This window comes from Antechinus flavipes, chromosome 2, assembly GCF_016432865.1.
Source record: "Antechinus flavipes isolate AdamAnt ecotype Samford, QLD, Australia chromosome 2, AdamAnt_v2, whole genome shotgun sequence".
Classification (NCBI taxonomy): domain Eukaryota; kingdom Metazoa; phylum Chordata; class Mammalia; order Dasyuromorphia; family Dasyuridae; genus Antechinus; species Antechinus flavipes.
The window spans coordinates 247,743,829-247,771,679 of NC_067399.1; the positions used below are offsets into that span (position 1 = coordinate 247,743,829).

At 33.9% G+C, this 27,851-nt stretch overlaps 1 protein-coding gene across 1 annotated transcript in view; it reads left to right on the forward strand.

Annotated features, from left to right (window-relative positions):
• Positions 1–27,851, forward strand: part of PHACTR3 (phosphatase and actin regulator 3) — a 282,307-nt gene that overhangs the window by 458 nt on the left and 253,998 nt on the right. The window lies entirely within an intron of this gene.

Sequence of the window (27,851 nt, forward strand, 5' to 3'; positions counted from 1 at the left end):
GTAATACCCTTTCTGCCCCAGAACTAGTGCTTTCCCTTGGGACAGGAAGTCTCCTCCCTGCAGTTGGAGAGAATTATCATCTATGTCTCTCCTTCGGCCGTGAGGTGCCCTTGCTATAAGCAGGTGTTATAAATACTTTCTTCCCAAGAAGATCCACCAAAGAGGTTGCTTCTCAAAGAGGAAGGCTCCATTCCCATGGCTAGTTGTCCAACAGCTTCCAGCAGTTCCACAAAAAAAAAATAATAATAATAAATAAAACAAACAAAAAACAACAAGTTTTCTATGGTCTTCCACCTTCCTAAGAAAGAAGACCTGGACTTGGTGTATGACTAAAGAGCATCATTATCTACTATCCCAGACAACTTCTGGGACATGTACTCTTAAGAAATACTGGTGCTAGAGGAAATATAGAAGGGTTAACTTAAATGAGAGGCTAATGACATTCCAATTTTGCCTGTTTCTAATGGATTTGGCGTGAAAGCAATGGTTTTCCAATCTCATCTCTATCCCTTTCTACTTCTGCTGACCTTGGGCCAGTCATTTAGAAAATCTAGGCCTTAGTTTCCTCATATACAAAGTGAGGGACTTTGACTAGATAAACTCTAATGTCTTCCCCACCAGCTCTAAATCTGTTATCCTTTATAACCCTTTGTATTCATCAATTGTGTGGTGTTAAACCAGTTACTTTGTTTGATGGAGTGTCAGGTTTCTTGGGCAGTTAAATGGGAGATTTGGATGAAATTATCTAAAATACTCTTACCAGCTGTGACAATCAATAGTTTTGATACAGAGATGGAATCCCAAAAGATTAGGATTTTTAAACCCTAATACAAATGAGGGGGCTATAACTAGAAGTTTAAAAAAAAAAACAAATATAAATAGATAGAAGATGGTTAACCCAGGCTTGGATGTCAAATCAGAAAATTAGAAGTAGGCAAGGGGCATCCCTTTGAAGCATGAAAAAAAAGTAGTGTAAGATAAATTTAAGGAGAATGAGACAATGAGTAACAAAATAGCTTCTGAGATGATATAGTCTGGAAAGATTAATAGGTTCAAGAAGGAATTAGATAAATTCCTCGATAAGAGATTCACAGTCCCCACAAAGGGGAATGAGAGTCAAGATTCACATTACATGGTTTTGGAGACAAAATCTAGGAGTAAAGAGTTGAGATCTGATTCTGGTAGTGTTTCAGTTTTGTTAAATAAAAATGTGGTATCATCATTATGTGCAGTAATCATAGAGGGATGAACCTTGTGCTTGTCTTTGGGGACTGGTCAGTCAACCTCCTGACTTGTTTCAGTCTCAGGCATTTTCAGTATTTGCTGATGTAGCTATTTGCTCAGCGTATTGTAATGTTATCTCAATACTGCATATGGACATTAGGTAATTTATATTCTCATTTACATCTGGATATCATTTATCATAAATGTGCCCTTTTAAGTTATGCAGTCCTTTCCCCAGGCTTTGAAAGATTCAGGTGTTTTTTGGCATGGAGTAATGATGGGATCCCAGTGCTCCAGGCCTCTCTGCCCCCGGGACACGTTGATGGCTACAAGTTTCAATACTATTGGTCTCCTTGATCCATCTATTCCATAGTCTGAAATAGGTGTGGGTATGCCCTGAAATATATATATAAGAATTGCTATAGGGGCTTCACAGCTTAAACGCTTAACTACAGATTGGAGAAGGTCTCAGTAACTTGAACAGTTTATTTAACCTTTGCTCATCTTGTCTATATCTAACTCAGACTTTTTGCAGTTCTTCAGGACAGGCATATAGTGGTGGCTTGTACTTCCTCAGAAGACATGCACATACACAGAATTTGTTCAGCTTGGTTTTAAAAATCATTTTTATTGAAATCATTTGTTTCTATGTAACTTTCATTTCCAACGATACTTTATCTCTTATCCTTCTACTTCCATAACAAATAAAAAACAATTTGTCAAACTAATACAATATAGTTAATGTTTTATAATACTACTTCAAAATGAAGTATATTTTCTCAATTCTTCAGAACTTAGCCTGGTCATTTAAATTATCTATTATCTAACACGTATTTGTTCCCTCCCAATACCTTGTTCTTTCTATTTACATATTGTAGTCATATATGTTTTCCCAGTTCTGGTTTGTTTCCTTTGAATCAGTTCATTTAAGTCCTTGAATTCTCTGCCAGTCTATTTTTGGTAGATTTTGCTTAACTCTTGTATGGAGTAGTTTTGAAACTTGGACCATGAAGTAGGAGTATTCCATACCAGCCAAATTGACAGAAGATAACTTAAGAAGTCAAATGTGCTCTAAAGTGATGGGGATCTCCATTTGTTCTTTCACATTTTTAAGTAGAGAAGAATCAACCTTAATCTGGATAAATTTTCTCCAACTTGATTTTTTTGAGGGAGAAGAACTAATTGATAATATTATAGCACTTGTCAGATGTTGATTAAAAGTTGTGGTTGTAGGGATAGAAAAAATTCAAGTTTTAAAACCTTTTTTGTTAGATTATCATTCTGTTTATAGTTAGTATTGATCATCTTTTAGTGATGACTTTTCAGATTTTTTTTGATAATAAAAACTCAGATTGACTTGTCTAAAAATGTCTCTTTCTCTTGAAACCTTAATGAAACCCAGATGAACTCAAGGGAATCCGTCATTTCTGAGAACACTGTCTAATTGTAAAACTGTCATATGACCTCAAAACACTATTTGCCTTCCTTAGTAACAACATCCTCTATAGTTTACTGAAACACTTAGATCCATCATCACATCTGATCTTCTCAACAACTCCGTTGGGCAATCAGGATATTAGTTGTTCTTCCTACTTATAAAATCATGACAATATTTATATAGAACTTTAAAGTTTATAAAATACTTTATACATATAACACAGAATATATATACATATATATCTTTAAAATCTCATTTGAACCTCATATCTTGAAGATAAGTGCTATTATTTTCTCATTTTATAGATGAGGAAACTGAGGATAAGAAATTAAGTGACGTCCCCATCTAAGTAAATGTCTGAAGCAGGATTTTAACTTGGATCTTCTTGACTCCAAGTCTAAGGCTCTATCTACTATTCTACCTAATTGCATGGATAAAAATGGGTAAAATGAATGGGCAAAAAGAATGGGTCAAATTGAACAAAGATATAAAATGGCTTGCTCAAAGACTGGTAGGTAGTAAAATCTTGGCGAACTAGAATCTAGGTTTCTTGCTTCTTTGTCCAGTATTTTCTGCCACATCAGATTATTTTATACTGAGAATATTCTGGCGGGTAAATGATAAAATTAGGAAAGGTGTATATCTTGTCAATGGGAAGACACAAGCAAAATTTTAAAGCAGGTAAAGTTTGTCTTGGGAATTTCCCCTCTAGGAGTTCCTTTTTTCCTATTGCCTTTTTAAAGATAGAGAGCTGTCGATCTGCTCTCTGGCTTTCCAGGGTCACTTCCTCCACTGTAGTGTTAACATTCCTTAATTCACTTCACCTCCTTCTCTCTCTCTCTCTTTCCCTCCCTCTTCCCCTTGTCCCCTCTCTCTTCCTCCCTCTCCCCTCTCCCTCTCTCCCTCTCTCTTCCTCTCTCTCTCCTTTCCTTCCCTCTTTCTTTCCCTCCCTCCTTCCCTCTCCCCCCCTCTGGCAATTGGGGTTAAGTGACTTGCCCAAGGTTACACAGCTATGAAGTGTTAAGTGTCTGAGATCAAATTTGAACTCAGGTCCTCCTGACTTCAGGGCTAGTGCTCCATCCACTACATCACCTAGCTGCCCCTTCACTTCACTTCTTAAAAGCCTCTGGAAAATGAGGGAGTTGGACTCAGCTCTTCTAAGGTCTTTTCATCTCCAAAATAATGTATTCCTGTGTGTCCTCTGCTGCATACCTTTCTTCTTCCCTTCTCTTCTTTCAAACCTCTGTCATATATATTTTTATTTGCTAATAGGCACTCAGAAATAGCTGTAGGGCACACAAATATGAAAGAACGAAATGCTTTCCTTTCCCCTCTTCTATTTCTCTATTCCTCTATCACTGGCTGGTGAACTATTGGGGATCAGATTTGCTAACCAGTTTTAGTGAGTTGTTAATAATGTGGGACTATTTCTCTGAAATTTTCAGTGAAGCAAGTTATAGGTAGGGGACGCCAGAAACAATTTTTACCTGCTTCCTCCTCACCTTTTCCCCATAAGATAAAAGTCCTCAGATAATAATGTGAAAATGTCTAATGTCTGCTGCTACCGTTCTAAAAATGCTGAATTCCAGGCTGTTTCTTAGTGTCTTTCTGACCATCTCATAAATAGGTAGAAAGGGAAAGAACAGCCATCTAGGGATCAGATATCCCTAACCTGTGCAGCATCTTTAATAATGCTGATGTAGGCAGTTATATGTGACATTCCCCCAGGTCCTACTGTCTACTAATAAGAGGTTTGGAAGAAAACTCTTTGCTCTATAAATGTGTTATTATTAAATAAATTTGTTGGGGGTAAATCACTGAAACTCTGGGACTGTTTTATACTGCAGCAGAGTATGGGAGGACTCAGGTGGAATGGGGAGGAAATGCTGCATATGAAGTCAGAATAAATGTGATTTGACAAATACAATTATTTATTACAGATGTGGTCTCAGGCAAGGCACTTAATCTCATTAAGATCCAGGTTCCTCATAGTCAAAATAAAGATTAGTTGGATTTTAAGGTTTCTTCAGGCTCTTAATCCTAGGGTCCTGATGGTGTTATATGGTACCTGAGCCAGGTAACCACAATACTTCATGGATCCAAGATTTCTTATTACCTGAAGCCCATCCACTGATTCAGAGTGTAGTCCTAATGCACTTGTGTAGGTGGTCTTAGTGAATTGAAATGATTTGTGGATAAACCCTGTGAATTACTTAGTGATGACTTTCTACAAAATTAGCCGTGTTGATCCTCCAATGATAGCTGCACATACCATCACTAAGGCCATGGTCAAAGCTTTTTCTTTCAAGTTTGCTGAGACCTACCAAAGCTTGTGCTTCACAAGCCCCACTTTGGAAGACTTCAAGTCATATGTTCTCCACAGTGTGGAGTCAGAGTACCTTTTTGGTAGGAGGAAGGCTTGGAAGTCATATAATCCAAGGGAGGAAAATGAAGTGAAATGCCTTGCCACATGAATAATAAGCAACTGAACCTGGAATTGATTGATGCTAAGTCTGACTCTGAATCCAAGGTTCTTTGCACCATGACAGAGAAGGCTCTACCTCAATCAAGTTAGTCTGAGAGCTCCAGCTCTTCCTTCTAACCTCCCTGCTGTCTATGTATTGCTATTCACTCCTGAGCTCTTCAAAAGCTTAGGTTATTTTTAACCCTTTCCTTCCCCTTTTTTCCTCATGACCAACCGTTTTTTGTCTTGTCAATTCCACCTACTATGGCTCTCCAATGTATCCATCCATTGGCCTCTTCTCTATTCCATCTGTCATCACCTTAGAATACGCCTTTCTTACCATCAGGCTATAAACTATTACAACATTCTTAAGTAATACTTATTTTTTTTAAGCAGAAACATGGCCCCTAGTCCAGAATGGCAATATGTGATAGTTTGGGACAATAATACAAACAACAGTTCATTTCCATAGCACTTTAAAAGTTACCTGAATGATAGATATTAGATAAATTATTACTACTATTTTAAAAGATGGTCAGAGGTTTAGTGTCTTGTTTAGGTAAACCAAGTAGGTTGAGAGTGATAAATGGAATTTGAACCCAGATCTTCTAATCCCAGAGCTCATGCTCTTTCTGCTATTCAGGTTGATTCTGGCTTGAATGCTGGTATCCTTCCATTGTACCCAGATCACTCTTTCATCACAATTACTTAGCTCCCATAAATAAATATTGGGCAGGCTTATATTATGCTTGTTCCTAACAATAGCCACTTGCAAATGGCAGTCTCCAGCAAAGGGAGTATTCTCTCCTCTGAGTCCTTTACCTACATATGTTAAACTAATAACTTCATTTTAACAAGCCTGGGGGATTTTGCTTTCCCTCGTCTCTCCTCTATTTGAGCTTTAATTAACAGACAACCTGTTGCATTTGAGATTTCTACCAAAATTGAGTGGGAATTTTTACTATAAAACTGGGGAAAAATAAACTCCAACATCTCTTCATTCCTTAGTCTCCCCTCCATCTTAAATCATAACCACTTTGAAGCATTTGTGTGACTGACCTGGCTCGGACAGTCTTTGAAACTGATTGTTAAGTTTTCATTGTTACGGTTTACTTTGGAAATCAGCAAATATTACAAATCAGGGCTGGAATTATTGTTTTCTTAATTGTCTAGCATTAAGAAAGTAATAAAAATGTTAATAATATAGGATAAGCTTAAAGTGTCATGAGTGTATGCCCTCCTCCTATCCCCTGGGAGCTAGTTGTTAAACATTTAGCAGGACACCTTTGAATGCCTTCAGTTCCCCCAGTTTTTTGAGAGGAAGGTAGTGACAGAGACGCTGAAAAGCCTTGTAAGAATTCAGTTGTTTTCTAGAGGTACTATTCCATTGTTTCTAGAATGGCAGCATATATTTGGATTCCTCAGAAAGCTTCCTGGGACCTTTTTCTTATCTAGAATTTGTAATGAAGAGGGAGGATTAAGATATTCTTGAGTTTCCATATTATTTCAGTGTCCCTTGTCACTAGTTTATTGAGCTAACAATCATCAATCTGTCAGTTATTATGACAGTAATTAATAATTTCCATCCCTGGCTGACTGACCATATGATGTTCAACTCTTTGGGGACTCTGTTAGCATGAAATATCCCCATACAGCTCTGAATTGTGTTATTGTAAGATCTGTGATTGTGATGTTCTCTAATGTGGATGTTCTCTAGGGATCTGTCCTTGACTCTCTTCTACTCTTTCCCTCTACCCTCTCTTTTATGAATCCCGTTCTCTTATACTGACTTATTTTACTTACTCATCTGTCTTCAGGTATCTTTCTAATCTATCTCTCAGGTCTTGATCTGTTTTCTGAACCCCAGGCGGACATCTCCAGGCATCTTCAGGACATTTCCAACAGAATGATCAACCTTTTGGCACTATGCTGAGCATGTCTTAAGTTGAATGTGCACTCTTTCTCTGCTCCTTTTGCTGATTTCATCACTTCTATTGGTGGCACTGTAATTCACTCTTTCTTCCATGTTCAACATCTTCCGAATGATTTCTGTCTCTTCCCTCTCCCTCATCTCCCATACCCAATTAGTCAACTATCATCAATTCTGTCTCTCCTGAATCCCTCCCCTTCTGTTTATTTCTGTTGCCATCATACATATTCCCACAAACTTGTTTTCTTGCTTTCTTACAGATTTTCCTGCCTCTGCTTCCATTTCACCAATCTTCCACATCCATGTCTTTGCTTTTGCTATTTTTTATGGCCTTTTCTATTCTTTGTCTGTGAAACTGCTGCTCATTCTTTAAAATTCAATTCAAATGTTACCTCCTTTGGGTAATCCTAAAGATTCCTTTAATCTCCCCTTCTTTGGAGTCAGTAATAGTATCTATTTGTATAGCTAGTGTTGTTTGTAATAATGTATATTATAGTTGTCCATTTCTATCTTAACTTGCTAGAGTAGAACTTCCAAGTGGGTTCTATACACAGTAAGTCCAGCTTAAATGTTTGCTGACAAATGAAATGTTAGAATGATTGAGAGATAATGTGACAAGAGCTCTGGCTCTGTAGTCAGAGGATCTGGGTTCACATCCCATCCCTTGCACTGACAAACTCTGTGACTTTGGGAAAGATCTTTGGCTTGTTTGGATCTTATTTTTATCATATGTAAGATATGGGAGTCAGATTAAATAGCTTCTGAAGTTCCTTCCTACTCTAGATCTGTGATTCCTTGACATTAGATAGTCTGTTACCATTTGGGGTATCTTTGAATCTTAAGGTAATCTTTTAGCTAGGGGACAGGTTCCCCTTACTAGATATAAACTCCGTAAGGTTATTTATTGCATTATTTATCTTTATGTATTCTCAGCACCAAATACAATCCTTTGTGTTTAATAAATGTGTATTGAATGCTATGAAGAATTTTTAGAAATATTTATTGTTGCTCAGGAAAGTCGATTGACTTCAAATATATTTTTAATGGCAATAGAAGTTGGAACTTTAATACTTTACTTTTCATGAAATAAAACCAAGGGATGAGTATTCTCAGTTTTAGAGGGTCTGAACAGGCAGAATAGGAGTAAAGAGATTCTTTTGGTATCACTAAAGAATAGTCTGATCCTGGAAAATTTAGATCACTCCATGAGCCTCAGTTTTCCCATTTGTAAAATGAGCATAATTGTGCTTGCATAACCTACACCATAGGGGTATTATAAGAAAAAATTCTTAAACAAACTATTAATATGTGAATTATTATTAACTCTTCTCTGTGATCCAACACTGACCCTTTGCTGTGGCCAACATATTCTTTTCTTTCAGGAAGATGTATTTTGTCTAACATGATGTTTCAGGCTTTCTCCCTAAAGGAGTCACAGTCAGCAAAGATAACTTCTTAAGAGCCAAGATAACTTCTAAATCCAATAATAATGGCTTTGCTATTGCAGAAAAAAAGTACATAGCCTTCTTTGTGTTCCTTATGTTTAGAGGATAGTTATTTTGTTTGAATGGTCTTTGGCTCTGATTTCCATTTATGGATTTGGCTGTTGTTCTGAACCTCAAATTTTATGGATGGAAAAGTGGAGGGAGCTCCTGCTCTTGAAATGCTCTCTTTCAATATAGATTTGTACATGATTTACAATCTGCACAGTTTAGTGTTAAGAAATTGAGAGATACATCAGTGGAACAGATGAAGGATCAAGTATTCAATACACACAAAGACCCCAGATGTGGGACTTTGTACTTGACAAAAACTATTGGGAAAAATTCAATAAAATATGTGAACTAATACTAAATGAAGTATAAAAATGAACATTTTAAAGGATTTTATAAATTAATGAAAAATGAAACCAGGAGAACATGTTTTACATAGGCCCATACTATAAAAACAAAAAACTTTGAAAGCTCTAAGAGCTATGATCAATACAATGGTAATTCACAATTCCAGAGGAACATGAAATGTTCCATTCATTAGAGAGATGATATATTTACAGTGCAAAATGAAACATATTTTTATATAGAATCATCAAAGGAATTTGTTTTGCTTGACTATGCATATTTGATACAAGAAATGTGCTTTTTTCTTTTCTTTTTCAGCAGGGTGAGGAATAACAAGGAGAGAAAATGGATTCTTATTCACTTTTAAAAAATAGAAAGGTGGGGAGGGGATAAAGATGTGAAATGTTATCTACACTTTCAGACAAGGACATTATATTAGTTTTGCTTAATTGTTTTACTTTGTTGTAAGACATAATATTACTCTCATTAAGTAGGACTAATCTGTGGATGTATATAATATAAAAATAAAACACATCAATAAAAGTAAAACTGATCCCTCTACTCTGAAAAAAGAAAGTTGCTTTTGAGAATAAGCAGCTGTAATTAACTGATAAAGGAGCAGATTGCTTGTTTTTAGTCATGGATTATGTGATCAAAAAATTTGTGAGTATGTAGGATGTTTGAATTTAATTATATAATATCCAATTTCTTTAAAAATGATTAATTTATCCAAGCTTACTATATGACACCTGGTGGCAGTGAGTTATATATTAGTCATTGTTGGCAGGGAAATAAGCCTACTGACATATTAGTTCTTGTATGTTGGATAACTAGGGGAAATTTTTTTTCTTACAAATTTAATTTTGAACACAGTTGGCTCATTGAGTGTTGAATACATGGAGCTTAACGTATGATATTAGTTGAATGTTATGTTAGTAGAGGCAACTAAGTGGTGCAATAGATAGAGTGCTAGCTTGGAATCAAGAAGATCTGAGTTCCAATCCAAACCCAGTCATTTACTAGTTGTATTACTGTAGGCAAATCACTTAATTCTGTAGAGTTTGGTGTCCTCATCTGTAAAAAGGGGATAACAATAGCACCTTCTTCCCAGCATTATTGGGATGATAAAATGAGTTGATATTTTAAAGTATCTTGAAAACTTTTATTACAATGCTGTCTAAATGCTAGCTATTGTTATATTTCTTTTAAGGTGAAATTTCATTTAAGATATAAATAATTTGGAACAAAATAGAGACAATCTCACATTTTTATTAATGGAGTAAAAGTTTGATTTTCTATTTATTTGTGAATTTCAATTGATAGAGGACAATTTAGTTCACTTTTCATAGCAATTTGTAGGACACATTTTAACCCATTTATTTTACAGTGTTTTCATATTATAAGTAAAATCAAAAGAGAAAATTTTATAAAAGTAACAATTTATTTTTATGTTATTTATTTATTTTCCTTTTTTATATGGCAATATAGGATAATGGGCCTATGTCACACATTAGCTTCTAAACAGGCAACCAAGCATAATGGGCTAATCTAGTATGCGTAATAAACTAAAATACCCACTCTGGGATGACATTTTCATGGTAAAGTCACTACAATCATTCAACTAAAGATGTAACTAGCAATTTAGTTTGTTCTTTCTCCATACTTTTTGTTTTCACTTTGTCAGCTCGACTTAAGGTGGTGTTTTGTTCTATTGAATAATACTTTTAAAAATAGCCAACAAACAATGAAAACAATGAGATTTTATGTTCTCTGCAACTTTCAGGCAATAATATGGCTATAAAGTTATGTCTCTTGTAGACTAGCTTTTGTGAAAGCTTGCCTATTTCCAACTAATACCTTTGTCAAAGATGTCCCAATATGTATGGGGGAGGGGAGAGGGAGGGATTACTTCTAGAGACTATTAAGAGATGGAAACATAAACCTGTTGTCAGTTAGTCATTGATGTTTTCTTATATTGTTTTATTTCTGTCTCTCAAATTTATCTCCTTGATCTTTCTTTTTCTTGCTCTCTTTGTGAACATCTTTCCCCAGTTCCTCATCTTTCAGTGTCTTTGTCTCTTTTTCCAACTCTGTGACTCTGTTTCTTTTGCTCCGTCACTGTGAAATATTGTCCATAGTTTTTCAAATATTTCCTCCTCCCTTTGTTCATATTTTTTGAGAATTAGTTTTCCTAAATTACTATTAAAAATGCATTAGACTATTGATTAAAGAAATGACTAGACTATTTATTAGAGAAATGCAAATTAAGATAACTCTGAGGTACCATTTCATACTTTCACACCTCTTAGATTAGCTAAGATCATAAGAAAAGATAATATTAAAGGTTGGAGAGGATGTGGGAAAACTGGAATACTAATGCCTTATTATTGGAGTTGTGAACTGATCCAACCATTTTGGAGAACAATTTGGAATAATGCCTAAAGGGCTATCAAACTGTGTATCCTTTGATCCAGCAGTGCTTCTACTAGGTCGGTATCCAAAAGAAATCATTTTAAAGAGGTAAAAGACCCACTTGTGCAAAAATGTTTATAATGGGAAGGAACTAGAAGTTGAGTGGATGTCCATCAGTTGGGGAATGGTTGAATAAGTTATAGTATATAAATGTAATGGAATTTTGTTCTTCTATAATGACAAGCAGGCTGATTTCAGAAAAGTCTGGAAAGACTGCATGAATTGATGCTGAGTGAAATGAGCAGAACCAAGAGAACAGTGTATTCAGCAACAAGAAAATTATGTTTTGATCAACTGTGATGGATTTGGCTCTTTTCAACAATAAGGTGATTCAAAACAATTCCAGTAGACTTATGATGGAAAGAGTCATCTGCACCTAGAGGGAGAACTATGGAGAATAAATGTGGCTCAAAGAATAGTATTTTCACTTTTTTGGTTTGTTGGCTTGTTTTTTTCTTTTACTTTTTGTCTAATTTTTCTTGTACAGCATGATGAATATTGATATATGTTTAGAAAAATTGAACATGTTTAACTTATATTGGATTGCTTGCTTTCTATAGAAGAGGAGGGGGAGGAAGGGAGAAAAAGATGGAATATAACATTTTGCAAAGGTGAATGCTGAAAACAATATTTGCATGTATTTGGAAAAATAAAAATGGTATTTTTAAAAAGAGAGAATTAGTTTCCTAAAATCCCTGGAATTGTGTTATCTTCAGCAGGAATGTTCTTTCGTTATATTTGATTTAATCCAAATTCTTTTCCCTTTTTTGTTTTCTTTTGTCTTATTTCCACTTCAGCATGTCGGGAACTGGATGGTAGCATCTAAATCTGATTATCCCCATGTTCACTGATGGGAAAATATTTTTTAAAAAAAATTATGACATTTAAAAAATACTGTTTTGGAGCAGCTAGGTGATCCAGTGGATAGAGTTCCGGCCTTGAAGTCAGGAGGACCTGAATTCAAACCCAGCCTCAGATATTTTACACTGTTAGCTACGTGAACCTAGGGAAGTCATTTACCCCCAAATGCTTCAGCAAAAACAAACACAATCCCCCTCACACACTGTTTTCAACACTAAATGTAATTAGGATTTTCATATATATATCACATATATTCATATATATATTTCACATATATAGTAGAACATAAGGGGTGAGCTCTATATTAAATTGTGAATTTCTATTATATAAAGTTTACTTTTCTTTTCAAGTATATAATAAATTCATCTTTCAAAGCTTTTCAGCTTGTCTGTAGTACCTTATAAATTTCTTTCTGTTCTTTCTGTTTCTATGCCTTTCTTCTTCTCATCTGTCTCCTTAATCTTCTATTCCTTTTATTCCCTCCCCCCACTAAAAAGTGAATTCAAACTCATAACAGATATGCATAATCAAGTAAATCTACTTTAATTCTGTCATTGGACAAGTCAAAAATATGTTCATTGTGCTTATTGAATCTCTTCTTGCCAGAAAATGGGTGGCACACTTCACTATTGATTTTTTAGATCTTTATGGATTAGAGTTCTAAAGTCTTTCAGATTTATTTTTATATACAGTATATTGTGCAAATTGGTTGGGGGAGGGAGTTATTTCTACTCAACTTTATTCTGCCATCTTTGCCAATATGATAGGTATGGGAAAAACGTAAGAATATTAATGTGCATTTATCTAGTTTTTAATTTTATGTAATAAATACTGTTCATTTTATCTTCTTTGATTCTCATTATTTCTTGTCTAGTCATGAATTCTTCATAGTCATAAAGGTTATTTTCTTCCTTGCTCTTCTAAAGTTCTAAAATATTTAAGCCATGTATCAGAGTCTATCTTGTTAAATTGTGTAAAAATTTGGTTTATAGTTAATTTCAACCAAACTTGCTTTTCAGGTTTGCCAGCAGTTTTTGTCTAATAGTGAATCTTTACTGCAGTAGTTGAGATATTTAGGTTAATGTTACGGTTCATTTGTTTCTGTATGTTACATAGCTAATCTATTCCAGTGATGAACTTTTATATGCCTTAACCAATGCAAAATATTTTTTTGTTATTACTGATTTTCAGTATAGTTTGATATCTGCTTTTTCTAGTTCTATAAATAAATTCTTTGATTGGTATGGCATTGAAGCAAATTAATTTAGATAGTATAGTTATTTTTATTATATAGCTTTGCCTACCTCTAAGGAAATATTATTTCTTTATTTATTTACTCTATATTTATGTAAAGACAGTTTTGTAGTTGTTTTCTGGGAGGAGATCATGGATAAAAAAGTGGGAACTTTGCCTATGTTTATTACCTCATTTTTTTCATCATTATTTCTCTGTTTACTAGCATTTCTAGAACTATATCAATTAATGCAGTGATGAGATATTCTTGCTTGACACCCTTGTCTCATTGGGAAAGACTCTAGTTTATCCCTATTAAGTATGTCATTGGGTCTTGCTTTTAAATAGATACTATTTGCCATCTTAAAGGATTCATTCATTTATATGCTTTTTGATAGTTTTATTTTTTTAAACAGAAAGTGGCATTACATTATGTTAAAAGCTTTTTCTTTAGTATTAAAGTTACAATTTTTATTTCTATTTTATGACTTATTGAGAAAAAATTCCTCAAGTACAATTTTACATATTTTTAAAATTTGATTTTTGGTCTTTTTTTTTGACCTGTTCATTGTTTTCCTCCTAGTTTTAACATGTTAAACATGTTTAAACATGTTAGGTATTTTGCTAATTTACTTCAAACATGTTTTCCCCCTTCACTGCTTCCCTGTTTAATGAGGCAGGGCATCATAGTTTACAATTTTCAACTATTCTCCTATGTTAAATTTTATAAACAAATTTATGTCCTAAACTAGTTGATGTGATCTATCAGCCAAAAAGCAATCACATAGCAGAAAGGGATTACATGATAAGTCATCCAAAAAGCAATCAGATAGCAGAAAGGAATTACGATTGGAAGACAGGATTCAGTCCGGGAGATTCACAAGTTCTCCAGCTTTCTTTTGATTTAGAAGTGTCTAAAGTCAAATTTGAACTCAGATCTTCCTGACTTTAGGGCCAGTGCACTATCTACTGCACCGTCTAGCTGCTGCCCCTATTACAGGATTTTCTAACTGAGATCCATGATTCCTTAAAGTTTGGTCTAATCATTCACTTAAGAAAAACCAAATGGATGAATCAATCTACAGATATTTATTAAATGATTATTATGCTAGGTATGGAGAATTCAAAATCAAAAAATGGCAAAGTCCTGACTCCCAGGACCTTATTCTATCAGCAGAAACATGTAGAAATAAATAAAATAGATGGCTATCTATATATCTTGGATTGACACTCCATGCACTCGCACATGCGTACATACACACACACACACAAACACACACACACACACTCAAGTTTGATAGATTGTCCCTTATGCCTGAAAATTAGTCCCTTTTCACTCTTTAGGATTCCCTAGCTTTTTTTTCCCCTACAACTCAGCACAACTGTTACTTCTTACAAAAGACCTTTCCTGATTCCTGAAGTTAGTAATCCCTCTTCCCAGATACCACATTGCATTTACTTTATATATTTTTGGTACATATGTGTATGTGTGTGTATACACACACACACACACACACACACACACATATATATGTATGAAACACATATAGTATATAGTATATATATAGTAATATAGAGTATAGCATATATACATACACACATATGTATTTAGTTTTGACTATAATAAGCTCATGAAGTAACAAAAATAGGCCTTCATATTCACATAGTGCCCTGGAGCATTAGTCAGGCTTTAGTTTGGAACATTAATAGCTTTGATATTAAAGATATTCAAATATCATCTCTGATAATTATTGCTTGTTTGATCTTGCAAGGTGTTAACTTCTCTGGGTTTCAGTTCCTCATCTGTAAAATAAGAGGGCTGGATAAATGGTTCCTTTTAGCTCTAAGTCCATGATCCTATGCTCTTATGACGTGAGGAACATATTCTAGATTTCGTCCCTGAAAGCCCATTCAGAGGAGCCCATTATGAGCAGCATTCTGGAATTGTTATGAGAACTCCCTGATGCCTAGAAATAATTGAACTGAAACTCTCATGCTTTATAGAAAAGTAGCCTTTAATTCATTTCTTGTGGCATCTTAGGCAATCTCAGCATGGTTAATTTACCAGAATAGAATGATGAATGTTCAAGAATCTAATTGTCTAAGTGATTGGTTTCCCAAATATAAGATCCCAACAGACCTACCCATCTTGTGGTGGTACAGGAGTTTTAATGAATTGTAGTTTTAAAAAATACATTTCTATAATTATATCATAGTTTCTATAAACACATGAACATTATCTATAATTATTTATAGGCTTGTTAGTCATTTTGGTTCCAAAGCTTCAGAGATACCATCTGTGTTTTTATAGAATTCAATATATTTTTAAAGCATCGCCTATAAACTTAATGTTATAGATTTTCTCTAATTTATAGGTCCTACCAGATGCTGTGCTGGAATACTTTACACTGTGAAATATTAGTTGATCATATCTCTGAAAGATGTTGCATTGAAATAAATCTATACTAAGAGGTAAATCAACTAAGTTCAAACCTATACACTTATTTGAAGGAAGAATTTAGTTGACATATAGTTGAAAAATCTGATCAATATGTTACTTTAGCATTTTGAAAGATTCATTTTTTTTTCCTTCAGTACAGGTACTCTCTCCATCGATTTACATTATAAACCTACCCTTTATACCTTAGTTTAATAGTCCTTGTGAGTAGCTATGGCTAAAACTTAGATCATTTAGTACCTAATCCATCCTTTAATTTACCCAATGGCAATTGATCCAGGTGCCCACAATATGTAAAATGGTGAAGTTATAGATACAAAAATGAAATGTCATCTCCCTTAAGAAACTTCCTATTTTATACTACAGGACGTACCAACATGTAAACAAATAAGTATAAGATAATTTTAAAAATTTTTAAAAAAATTTTTAATTTTTGTCAGACAACTGAGCTAAACCTTGTGAAGAGTTGGTGGGGTCGAATTTTACAAAGGCAAAGAGACACAGGGAGAGAAACATTGGGCTTCATGAAATATGCCAGTCTGGCTGGAATGTAAGGTACACTTTGAGAGTAATATGAAACAAATCTAGAAAGGTAAGGGGGAACTAGATTGTGAAGGGCTTTAAATGCTGAGCAGAAGAGTGTGTATTTTATCCAGGGCACTAGGACTATAGGAGGTTTTGAAGTAGGGGTGTGAGGGTCAGACTTTGAAATAGGAAGGGTTTTTTTTTTTTTGTGGTAGCTATATGAAGCATGGCTTTGAAACAGAGAGACACAAATGATTAGTGAAACAGTTTAAGTCATCTTAAACTCCTTAAAATATTTGTATCTAGGTTTTCCCTGTCCTCTAAAGGTTTAGCCCCAAATATTTAGGCTGTAATAAAACACATTGCTTTCTACTCTATTAACCCCAGTTTTAGAAGGATCATGTAGTAAATTTACCTTGTTTAAAAGAGATAATCCATCAAAACAGCATCGTTTTATATTTATTTACTAGTACAATTCCATTCCTCCAAACAATGCTTTGGGCTTTCAACTTACATTTAATAAACTTAATAAATCCTCAGATCACTTAATTCCCTACATCAACTAGTTTTTTAAAAATCTAATTAGCAGAAACTATAGACCCTGCATGTGAGAGGAGGGTATACTTTAGTAGTTAACTAGTAGTTACTAGTAGTAGTAGTACTACTTAACTTTAACTTAAAGTACTCAGTTCATATTTATATTGCATGCTAAGGTACAATATCAGCTCAGAGATGGATACTATGCTGAATATAAATAGGCCAAAAATGATTTAACAGGAAGGGTTTTCTTATTCCAAATGGCTTTCAGAAAGGTGAGCACTGAATAGTGCTATTCAGAGGATGTGTTCTAAGAATTCAAGGAAAAAAAGTCAACATTGGTTAGATAAAATAGTCAAAAAAGGCTTATAGAAAAAGTAATAATTGTGATGAGATTGGAAGGGGGGAAGATTTTAGCTAGGGCAAAGGGGCTAAATGGAATTATGCGATTTGTTTTCATTTGGAGGGGTATGTATATATGTATGTAGAAGGGAGTTTGTGCATCAGTTAATAACAACCTCGGATTTAATGAACATTATGCATTATATAGTTTGAAAACACTCAACATAAAATGTAGATCTGTGACTTTTTCTGAATTTGTCTTTTCCCACATGAAGTTTCATTAATCAGGTATGTTCTTTGCAAAAATATATTTAAGATGTTGGAAAAAACAGAAACTTAGAAACATATCTATTAAATATTTCTATTTATTCTACCCTCCTCCACCAGTATTAAGCCTTTTAGAAAGGCTTTTTAAAGATTATCTTATACATCTTTGAATCATAGCTACACCCATCTAATGTTATTACAACTGCATATAATCTTTCTTGTAGTATTTCAAAGAGAAAGTTCCTGTAAGTTCATTCTTTGTGGTCCTTTGGAAGGATTTCTTTTGTGACCATTAGTGCTATGCCAAGAGGCAGCATGATACGTACATTGAAGTAGGGAGTTAGGAATTATAAAATCTCAAGTTTGAAGAGTTGTCAGACACTATCTGCTTTGCTATCTAAATGATACTTTTTCTTATAATATCTTGTCTCCATAGACTTAATTATTTGAACCCCATCATTTCACAGGACTCATCTAGTTTCTGCTCAAAGATTTTTTTAAGGATGGAGAAGTTACAAGCTCCTGAGGCTGTCTTCCAGTCCTGGATGGCCTCTGATTATTAGTTTTTTTTCCCTTTTATCTCATCAAAATGCATGCCTCAAATGGCCGTCCCATTGTAACTTTTGTATAGTTCTGCCCTGTGTGGCCAAACAGACCAAGTTTGATACTGTTTTTCCCCAAAAAATGACAGCATGTCATGTATTTTTTTATAGTGAATATTTTTTTATTTTGCAAAAAATGTCTTTACAACATTATCCCTTGCACTCACTTCTGTTCTGACTTTTTCCCTCCCTCCCTCCACCCCCTTCCCCAGATGGCAAGCAGTCCTATGCATGTTAAATATGTCACAGTATATCCTAGATACAATATATGTGTGCAGAACCAAACAGTTCTCTTAGAATTGGATTCAGAAGGTAAAAATAACCTGGGAAGAAAAACAAAAATGCAAGCAGTTTACATTCATTTCCCAGTGTTCTTTCTTTGGGTGTAGCTGCTTCTGTCCCTCATTGATCAATTGAAACTGAGTTAGATCTTCTCTTTGTTGAAGAAATCCACTTCTGTCAGAATACATCCTCATACGGTATCGTTATTGAGGTATATAATGATCTCCTGGTTCTGCTCATTTCACTTAGCATCAGTTCATGTAAGTCTTGCCAGTCTTCTCTGTATTCATCCTGTTGGTCATTCCTTCCTCCATAACGTTCATATACCACAATTTACTCAACCATTCTCCAATTGATGAGCATCCATTCATTTTCCAGTTTCTAGCCACTACAAACAGGGCCAACACAAACATTTTGGCACATAAAGGTCCCTTTCCCTTCTTTAGTATCTCTTTGGGGTTTAAGCCCAGTAGTAGCACTGCTGGATCAAAGAGTATGCACAGTTTGCTAACTTTTTGGACATAATTCCAGATTGCTCTCCAGAATGATTGGATTCGTTCACAACTCCACCAACAATGCATCAGTGTCCCAGTTTTCCCACATCCCCTCCAACATTCATCATTATTTTTTCCTGTCATCGTAGCCAATCTGACAGGTGTGTAGTGGTATCTCAGAGTTGTCTTAACTTGCATTTCTCTGCTCAATAGTGATTTGTAACACTTTCATATGAGTGGAAATAGTTTCAATTCTATCATCTGAAAATTGTTCATATCCTTTGACCATTTATCAATTGGAGAATGGCTTGATTTCTTACAAATTAGAGTCAATTCTCTAGATATTTTGGAAATGAGGCCTTTATCAGAACTTGTAACTGTGAAAATGTTTTCCCAGTTTTTTGCTTCCCTTCTAATCTTGTTTGCATTAGTTTTGTTTGTACAAAAGCTTTTTAATTTGATATAATCAAAATTTTCTATTTTGTGGTTAGTAATGATCTCTAGTTCATCTTTGGTCACAAATTTCTTCCTCCTCCACAAATCTGAGAGGTAAACTATCCTATGTTCCTCTAATTTATGTATAATCTCATTCTTTATGCCTAAATCATGGACCCATTTTGATCTTATCTTGGCATATGGTGTTAAGTGTGGGTCCATGCCTAATTTCTGCCATACTAATTTCCAGTTTTCCTAGCAGTTTTTGTCAAATAATGAATTCTTATCCCAAAGTTAGGATCTTTGGATTTGTCAAAGACTAGATTGCTATATTTGACTATTTTGTCTTGTGAACCTATCCTATTCCACTGATCAACTAATCTATTTCTTAGCCAATACCAAATAGTTTTGGTGACTGCTGCTTTATAATATAGTTTTAGATCAGGTACAGCTAGGCTACCTTCATTTGATTTTTTTTTCATTAATTCCCTTGAGATTCTCGATCTTTTGTTTTTTCATATGAATTTTGTTATTTTTTCTAGATCATTAAAATATTTTCTTAGGAGTCTGATTGGTATAGCCCTAAATAGTTTTGTTGTTTGTAATTTTGCTCATATAATTCCTAACTTTCCTTTGGTAGATAACTATCTTTGGTAGATAGATTCCCAAATATTTTATGCTCCCAAATATTTTTTGACAGTTATTTTGAATGGAATTTCTCTTTGTATCTCTTGCTGCTGGAGTTTGTTGATGTATAAAAATGCTGAGGACTTATGTGGATTTATTTTGTATCCTGCAACTGCTAAAGTTATGAATTATTTCTAATAGCTTTTTAGTAGAATCTCTGGGGTTCTATAAGTGTACTATCATATCATCTGCAAAGAGTGATAGATTGGTTTCCTCATTACCTACTCTAATTCCTAATCTCTTTCTCAACTCTTATTGCTGAGGCTAGCATTTCTAATACAATATTGAATAATAATGGTGATAGTGGGCAACCTTGTTTCACTCCTGATCTTATTGGGAAAGGTTCCTGTTTTTCTCCATTGCATATGATGCTTACTGATGATTTTAAATATACAGCATGTCAAATATAGAAAGACCAGTTTTGCCTCCCCTATAAGCCTTCTCTTATCCAGATAAAAATTTTCAAGAGGACTGTTTAAATACAGGGGAGCCACCTGACAGTGGCTGCTGGAGATCCAAACCAGACCTGCAGAATGGATCTCCTCTTGTGAGAGGATAATACAAGGAGACTGAGAGGCAGTTGCTGTTCTCTGACCTCTCTGACTGAGAGGCCATTGCACGTTGTCTGACCTCCCTCCTCTTCCCTCCAATTTATCTCATTCCCAGTCTGTAACACCTGTGCCAGCAAAGGCTGCCTTGCAACTCCTTCAGATATTATGATCCATAGCTGTGGAGGTTCCCGGAGAATTGACCTGTCCCTCTACAGGACTCTATACTAGTTATGCTTTTGTCACTGACTTCCTGTGGAAAATTATTTCTTCATTTCTTGGTCCCAGTTTTTTCATCAGTAAGTAAAGGCATTGGATTAGATAATTACTAATGTCACTCATTCTGAAGTTTTATGGCTCTAAGCAGGGATTTTTAACCTCTTTGGGTAATAGACTTCTTTGATATTTTGGTGAAGACTGTAAACCCTTTCTTAAGATGTTTTTAAGTGCATGAAGTAAAATGGATAGGATTACCAAGAAGACTAGTTATGTTAAAAGGCAGTTATTAGTTTGTATATTGTGTGTCTGTCTGTCTGTCTTCTCTCTCTCTCACAGACACACACACAAATTCAGAGACACTATATTGAGAACTCCCACTCTAAGATAGGTTCATTGATTCTTAAAATAAAAGATTTATTATCTTTTTAATCAATAGTGATTTAGAGCAGATTTTTTTACATGACTATAGGTAGCTTTGAAAACTGCCTGTTCATATCCTTTAACCATTTATCAATTGGGGAATGACTTGCATTATTATAAATTTAATTCAGTTCTCCATATATTTGAAAAGAGAAACCTTTATGAGAGAAACTTACTGTTAAATTTTCCCCCAGTTTTCTACTTTTTTTCTAATCCACACTGCATTGATTTTGTTTGTGCAAAAAAAATTATTTAAATTTAATATTATTAAAATGATCCATGTTACATCCTGCAATGCTCTCTCTCTTTTTTAGTTATAAATTCTTCCCTTATCTATATATCTGATAGATTAACTAATCCATGCTCCCCTCATTTGCTTATGGTCATTATGTCTAAATCATATGCCATTTTGACCTTATCGTGGCATACGGTGTGAAATGTTGGTCTATACCTAGTTTCTGCCAAACTGCTTTCCAATTTTCTCAGTTTTTGCAAATAATGAATTTTTGTTCCAATAACTTGGATCTTTCGGTTTATCAAACATGAAATTATTGCAGTCTTTTATAACTATGTGTTTTGTATCTAATTTATTTCTCTGATCCATCACTTGATTTCTTAGCCAGTACCAAATTGTTTTGATGACTAACATTTTGTAATACAGTTTAAGATCTGGTATTGTAATACAGTTTGAGATCTGGTATTGCTGATCCATCTTCCTTCACATAATTTTCATTGATTCCCATATTATTCTTCACCTTTTGTTCTTCCAGAGGATTTCATTATTATATTTTCTAGCTCTATAAAATATTTTTTGGCTTTTGATTGGTATGGCACCGAAAAAGTAAATTAATTAAGGTAGTTTTCACTTTTGTTATATATTGGTTCAATCTACCTATGAATAATTAATATTTTTCCAATTGTTTAGATGTGACTTTATTTCTGTGAAAAGTGTTTTGTAATTGCATTCATATATTTTCTGGGTTGGTCTTGGCAAGTAGACTACTTATAACAATGCAATTCATTCCCCAATTGATAAATGGTTCAAGGATATGAACAGTCAGTTTTCAAAGCTACCTATAGTCATGTAAAAAACCTGCTCTAAGTCACTATTGATTAGGAAATGCAAATTAAGATAGCTTTAGGTATCTTTAGATGGATAACTATAACCTCCTACCTATGATATTTACTAATATGACATAAAAAGAAAACAACAAATGTGGTGTGAGAAAATTGAAAAAAGTAATGCATAGTTAGTAAAATTGTGAACTTATCAGTGAACAGAACCAAGAGAACATTGTACACAGCAATAGCAATATTGTTTCATGATCAATTGTGAATTACTTAGTTTTCCTCAGAAATACAATGATCTAAGACAATTCTGAAGGATCTTTAATGAAAAATACTATCCTCCAGAGAAAGAGCAGAATATAGATTGAAGCATATTCTTTTTACTTTATTTTTCTTTGTTTTTTGGTTTGTGTTTTCTTTCACAGTATGACTAATACAGAAATATGTTTTTCATGACTACCTATATATATATATATGCATATGTTATATATATATATAATCTATATCAAACTGCTTGCCTTCTTGATGAGGGAGAAGGGAGTGAAGGAGAGCATTTGATACTCAAAATCAAAAAAAAGTTAAAAATTTTAATAGGTAATTGGAAAAAATATAAAACTTTTCTAAATTAAAAAAAAAACAAAGAGAGGAAGATACATTTTCTCAACTAAATGAGATTAAACCTGACCAGTACAATTAGAGAATTTCAACTTTTATTTATGGTGGTAAGTTGTTGTAGTTGCCCCCCCCCTTTATATAGTATATATTATTATTAAATTTTAGTTATTTTACTCAGTATCTATTCTCATATTTCTCTGAATCACTCATATTCATCATTTCTAATGACTTACATACTCTGTTATGCATTTCCCAATTGAGGGTTTTTATTCTAATCCTAGCCCTGCAACTTCTTATATGTGTAATGGGAACAAATCATTTCTCCTCTCTGGACCTCCATTTCCTTAACTGTGAAGGGTGGGGAAGTTCTAACTCAGATTAAACACAAGCAAAGGGCAAAATTCTCCAGTACACCCCAAACCAGGTTAAAACATAATTAAGAAATACTTAAAATAAATTTATAATACAATGTAGATGATGTTCATTTGTGCCCCCCCCCAATTTTCCTATTATTTTCCTATGTTTCTTTTTTATATTTGAGTTTGCTAGCACTGGTATAGATAATCTCCAATATCACTGATAGCTCTACATCTAAAACTCTGTGACCCTATTTTGTGTATATTTTGCATGTCTTAAGCTTATTTCTTTGAATAGAATGAAAGAATGTTTTGTCTTTAAGAACCTGACTGTTTTTAAGTTCTGACTTTGGATGTCCATCAACTAGCATAGTTTCAAGTGCATAGTAGTTACTGAACTCAGATGTTGAAGCTGAAGCTTAAATACTTTGGTCAAATAATAAAAAGATGGAATTCATTGGGGAAAAAACAGCAAAGAAAAAAACCCTAATGTTGGGAAACATTGAAGGCAAAAGGAAAAGAGGATGATAGAGAATGAGATGGATAAACAACATAGTAGAAACAACAAGCAGACTTAGATGGAAGGGCCTAGTGTGCTATGGTCAATGGGGTCACAAAGAGTCAGTCACAACTTTTTTCAGGATGACTGAACAACAACAACAGAAAGATGCTAAATAATGGCTTATTGCTGATTCTGTTAAACTATTACTGACAAAAGAAGTCCAACATTATTTTGGTTTCCTCACCTCATAGTATTTATGAGAAATCAAAAGAAAATGGAGAGAAATAGCCCCTTCTAAGCACCTAGAACTGCTCACTTACTAAGGAGATTTCAGTATTGCTATAAGCTAATGGGAATAAGAAGAGCAAGGTTAGACTTGGATGCTACCCATTATCTTTTTCATTGTTTTGCACATCTTCCTGTCATTAACATGATAAGCATCAGCTTCTTATTGAATGTTATAATTCAGAGTGTGTCCTAGGGAAACCTGAAATGATTTTCCAAGTAGAATAAGAAAATGTGGAGGCAGCTAGATGGTGCAGTGGATAGAACATTGGCCCTAAAATCAGGAGAGTCCGAGTTCAAATCCAGTCTTAGATGTGTAATACTTCTTAGCTATATGACCCTAAGTAAGTCACTTAACCCCAATTGCCTCAACAACAAAAAATATAAAGGGTGTGATTATTACTCATGTATTGGCTTCTGAATAATGAAAAAGGAGCTGATGAGGAAAACTATGTGTTTGAGTCACTTTTTTAAAAATGCAAATTTCAAATAACTAAATTTCATTTAGTCTAGTTCTCTCATTCTATGCAAGAGGAAACTAGATTTTATAGAGAAGACCCAACCAATCAGTAATAAAGCAGTAGAGCCCAGGATTCTGGATTTCCTATCATGTAGCTATCTTTTAATTATTTTGAAGTTTCTTTTCAATAGAATCAAAACGTTAGAATGATGACTTAAAGGAAGGTTGACTGACCCACTGTGTGCCTGGCAATATGTTAGATGAATTAGGAAATACGAAGATTAAATAAGACAACGTCCTTGCCCTTAAGGGCAGAGTATCATTTAATAATTGCCATTGAAACTTGTTATATATTCTAGTGAAAGAGATACTTTATTGCCCTGGAGGAATATGGTTGTATCTATGGTTTCTCAGAATCTTTCTTAAAGGTTCTTATGTCTAGTTCATTGTGATTCTTTTTTCTTTTTCTTTTTTGTCTTTTTTGACTAATCAGATATTCATTATGAAAAATTATAGCAAGAATGTTTAGGCAGAAATTGGTGTAAATAAAATGGTTTCTTCTTTTATGGTAATAAAGCTTTGAAAAAGAACATTGGAAATATTTACATAATAGTTAATTTCATAGGTAGGACAATTTTTATGAAGATGTTATATTTTAAAAGAAGAGTTCTTATCTGTACATTACTGAAGCACTGACTGATTTTTTCAAAGGTAGAGATTAGGTAGAAAATAAAGTGATCTTTTATTTTTGGAAGTCCTGTAAGTCAACATAGAACAGCTGATTTTTGTCCCTCCAAAAGGCTAAAAATATATTGTAATTGAAGGAGGAAAAGCAAGTTACAGAATTGGGAATTTTCAGACTCTCGTAAGCCTGGCAAATTAATGTGATGAAAATGAAAAAGGTTAGAAGCAGAATTTGAAAATAGCAGAGAGATATAAACTGCAAGGATATGATGCTCAAATCAGTGAAGGGGAATTCATAATCTAAATTCAGGGAAATCAAGATATCTGAAAATGCTTTAGCTGAAAAGATGGGTATAATGATGCTAAAAGATGGAATACATTATCAAAAGATAATATGCTATAGTTGAAATAACTAGAAGTGAAATCATGGCATCATAGTTAAAGCTGACAAGGACTTTAGAGAGCCTCTTTATTATTTGTCTCCCTTGTTCTCCATTTGACAGATGAAGATATAGAGAAGTCCAGAGACATTGATTGACTCAATGTCAAATTGGTAGTAACAAAAAGAGCTGGAATTCAAACTTATGTCCTTTGGCATTTAAAGCCATTCACAACCTATCTTTCTCATGTGCTATGTATGCTCTGTCTCCTGTCTCTCTGTGTTGCATTGGTGTCTCTTCATTCCTGGAACTTATGCTTTACCAACTTTCCTTAGAATCCTCTTGTTTCATCCAAGCTCAGATCAAGTATCACTTTCTAAATAAAGTCTTTTTTTGTTTCTCTCTATTTAGTGTTTTCCTCTCAAATTGTCTTTTGTGTGTGTGCATATTATGTGTGTGTGTGTGTGTGTGTATTTTTTAGTATTCTTTTTGTTTCCCATGGCTTGATGGTAAATGCAAGGGCAGGGAATCTACACTTTTGTCTAGAACCTATCAAATTAGAACCTGGAAGGCAAACTAAACCTATAATTTGGCTCCAAATTCAGCTTGTGGTAGACTCTAGTTCTAGTTCTAGCCCTATCACTTAAGAATATTGTGATTTTGGCCTTTCCATGGTACTGATTAATTCATAGGGTGGTTTTGAAAACCAAGACATAATTTAAAAGATTAATTTCAATGTAAATTATTATAATTATTATTAATAGTTTGGCCTGAAAGTATAAATGAGAAAAAATGAGATTTTTTGTTTAGTTTAGGTTAAGAAGTTTTTACAGAGTTTGCAAAATCTTATTTTGAATTTTATTTTCACCATTCTCTTTTTTTATTTAAAAGAAATCAATCTTTTTGCCTGCCCTATAGGATGGAAGTTGCTGGCAGAAATCTGGGGGAGAGGATATGTAAGAAGTGTGTGAAGAGTTAGGAGATAGACAGGATAGTTAAGTAGAGATGATTACAGCTCATCATTATCTTTGAAAATATAGAGTAGAACAAAAAATTATTTTATAGAACTAGAAAAATTAAAATTCATCTGGAAAGAACAAAAGGTTGAGAATATCAAGGGAATTAATGAAAAAAAAGTGCAAAGGAAGGTAACCTAGCTGTACCAGATCTAAAACTATATTATAAAGCAGCAATCATCAAAACTATTTAGTACTAGTTAAGAAATAAACTAGTCAATTAGTGGAATACATTAGCTACACAATACACAGTAGTGAATAACTATTGTAATTTACTGTTTGATAAACCCAAACACTCCAGGTTCTGGGAGAACTCATATTTGACAAAAACTGCTGGGAAAACTATAAAATGACATGGCAGAAATTAGGCATAGATCAGCATTTCATAATCTATACCAAGATGATGTCAAAATGTATACACGAGCTATACATAAAGGGTGATATCATAAATAGATTGAGAGCAAGGAATAATTTACTGTCAGATCTATGGAGAAGGGAATAATTCATGATTAATCAAGAGGTGGAGAAAATTACAAACTGCAAAATGGATAATTTTGATTACATTAAATTAAAAAGTTTTTGCACAAACAAAACCATTACAGCAGAGATTAGAAGGGAAACAGAAAGATGGAAAACAAATTTTACAATTAGTCTTTCTGATAAAAATTTTCACTTCTAAAATATGTAGAGAGCTGAATCAAATTAACAAGAATACAAGCCATAAGGTGAAGAAATTAAAGCTATCCATAGTCACGTGAAAAAATGCTCCCATTATTGATTAGAGAAATGAGAATTAAAACAACTAGACACCACCTCACAACTTTCAGGTCAGTTAAAATAACACAAAAGGAAAATTTTAAATGTTGGAGATGATGTTGGAAAATTGGAACACTAATATATTGTTGGTAGAGTTGTGAACTAAATCAACCATTCTGGAGGACAATTTGGAACTGTGTCCAAAAGGCTATAAAAGGGCGTGTACTCTTTGATTTAACAGTACCACTACTAGATCTATATCTCAAAGAAATCATAAAAAAGGGAAAAGGACCCACATGTACAAAATTTATTGCAATTCTTTTTGTGGTGCTAAAGAATGGATGGCCATCAATTGGGGAATGACTGAACAAACTGAGGTATATGAATGTAAAGGAATACTATTATTCTAGAAGAAATAATGATCAGGCAGATTTCAGAAAAACTTGGAAAGAT